At 48.5% G+C, this 2,717-nt stretch overlaps 1 pseudogene; it reads left to right on the forward strand.

Moving 5' to 3' along the window:
* The first annotated feature begins 224 nt into the window (after window positions 1-224).
* On the forward strand, window positions 225-2,020 carry LOC112117252 (annotated as a pseudogene).
* The last annotated feature ends 697 nt before the right edge of the window (window positions 2,021-2,717 follow it).

The raw sequence follows: 2,717 nt of genomic DNA on the forward strand, positions 1-2,717 counted from the left end.
CCATGGAGACGAATCTGTGATGTGCAAGGTATTGTCTCCAATAGCCCTGGAAAGTGTCACTGTATGATGTGCAAGAAGGAAAAGGTAATGCCTGGTGGGAGGGGTGGTGCACCCTATCTTCCTGGGGAAGGAAGAAGCAGAGAGAAGAGAATTTACTGTGAGGCTCAGGCCCCCCCAGGACAACAGTAAAGGAAAGGGGTGGGCAGCACCAGCAGCACCAGAGGATGCTGCTGCGTCTCACAGTTCTAAAGGAAGTGTCCTGTGAGTATGGCCTGCTCCGTGTCCTCTCGGACCAGACGGCAGGGAATGGGACACAAGGGAAGGACTATTGTACCCATTTCAGCTCAGAGATGGTGTTTTTGCCATGTGAGCTGAGACAGGCCCTCTGCTGCCGCCTCAAGACTATACTGACTCTGCCTTCTGTTCTCCACATTCCCACCTGTCCCCTGGGGCATTCAGAAAGTCGATGCCAGCAGTGATGTGGGGCAACTGCAGCCTCTGTGAGAAAGGGAGACTGGCCCAGCTGCACGGGGCCCAGAGTTTACTGGTAATCGTGAGAGAGACCCTAGGCTCTTTCTGCGCAGGAGACGGCAGTAGGAGCTGTCAGTGCCCAGAGATTGCAGCTACTGCACCAACACTGACCCCATTCAGCCACCCCCATTGCATGCCAGTCATTGCCATCCCCAGGGTTGTGCTCCATTATTCTGATATGCTGGATATCAGGGGCAAGAAATTCAGTGAGCATCCACTCAGGGCTGCCATGTACCTCCCCACGAGGCCCAGCCTAGACTACAGCATGGCAATCCTTTTCATCTTGGCAGTGGGCACCGTCATGATTGGTGGCTACTGGGCAGAGCTTGTGGTGGCAGCAAAACCTCAGCACACAGAGCACCAGGATGAAGAGGACGAGGAATACAGTGACAAAGCAGTTGACTGCACCCTCACCATGATCTGTGTTACCATAGCAACGTCCTCCTCGCTGCTACGCTTCTCTATTGCTTCCACAATCACTTTGTGAGTGTCGTGATTGGGATATTCTGCTGCATTTCTTCCAAAGCTCGCTACAGTTGCCTCTCTCCTTTTGTGAGAAGAATCCCACTTGGAGAATGCAAGATCCACTTGCCCTGTTTACACAAGAGCACACAAGTTCGGATGCTTCTGAAAGCATCTTGCAGCTCCATCACTCTGCTGTGGTGGGTTTTCCGACATGAGGACCGGTGGGCATGGATCCTACAGGATGCTCTAGGTGTGGCCTACTACCTCTTCATGATCAAATCCATCCACATGCCTACTATGAAGAATTGCACCTTTTATGTCTTGGCTTTTCTGGTGGCTGATGTGCTTTACATATTCATCTCTCCTTTCCTAGTCCAATCTCGGGGGAGTATTATGGAGGTAGCAGCTCTCCACCCCTCAGACTCTGCCATAAATGAAAAGATGTCATTTGGTACTGAAGGTTCCAAATTTAAACTCCTCTCCATTGGATCTCTGTGGCAAGGCATGCAAGATCCTAGGATTAGGGGATATCCTCAGTCAATGTTTCCTTGTAACATACTGCCACAAATTTGATATTCAGGTACAGTCATCCAAAGTCTATCATGTTGCTAGCACTGTAGCTTATGGCATTGGTCTTCTAGGAACCTTTGGTGTCAGGGCATTGCTACAGATAGGCCAACCAGCTCTACTGCATTTGGTGCCCTGTATGCTTATCACTAGCCTTTTTGTTGCTCTTTGGTGCCAGGAGCTCACATTATTCTGGACAGATCGTGGCTTTGAGAAGAACCTACCTCATCTCCCTTTGGAGAAGGCTCCTGCCAGCTATCCACATCTCTCAAATAATTCTATGCACCAACATCTCAACAAGAGAGAGAGAGCAAGAAAAGACCGATCCCATACTCAGCTGAAAAAGACCACAGAAATGAATGATCACAAAGTGAACCCAAGTGAGCTCAGTTCCATGCCGTACACAGAAGAACCAACCAGCCAAACTGGGGGTGACTGTGTGCGAGAAATCTTCTGAGCAGAAAAGAGCAAACTGAACTAGATAATGCAACTCACTGGATTCGATCATATGATCACAAACTTCAACGTCCCTCATCATGTGTGTGAAATAGAGGCTGATTTAAAAGGTTTCTCATCTATGATTGTCAGTGATCATTTTAGTGGCCGTTGCCTTCTTGTTTTCTATGTCATTTTCCAGGTTTTAACTAAGGCAGCAAGCTGGGAAGGAAATTACAGAAGCCCTAGCACTATCAGCAGCTAGCAGTGTAATTACTATTACCCACCTCCCCCCACCACAAAAGGTTCTGTGCTCCCCTCCAAAATTGAAGGATTCCACAACTGTGGCTTTCATGGGTTCCAACAATCAGCCGTTGGTACCATAGGGAACAATAGGGGAAAAGTGACAGAACTCCGGCCCTCGCAATCATGTTACCTTTTCATAGCTAGCTACATCAGGCAAAAGGCCAAGAATCTTGCTGAAAACAAACAAACCTGAAGTTATCGTTTACATTTATCATCCCTCAAAATTAGGGAGGGGTATTGTGGCCATAGATTTCACAGACTCCAAAGGCAAGTTCAGCTTGTGTTGGCCTGGTTTGGTTATCTGCTACCTTTGCTCACTGGGTTCACCTACTAGTCACGTGGTTGCAGTTGTTTCTGCCTTCCCTCTGAGATAGGCAACCAGCATTTCTTCCTGCAATCTGGCCCAAATAGTC

This window comes from Terrapene carolina, unplaced genomic scaffold, assembly GCF_002925995.2.
Source record: "Terrapene carolina triunguis isolate 2854851 unplaced genomic scaffold, T_m_triunguis-2.0 Scaffold35022, whole genome shotgun sequence".
NCBI lineage: Eukaryota > Metazoa > Chordata > Testudines > Emydidae > Terrapene > Terrapene triunguis.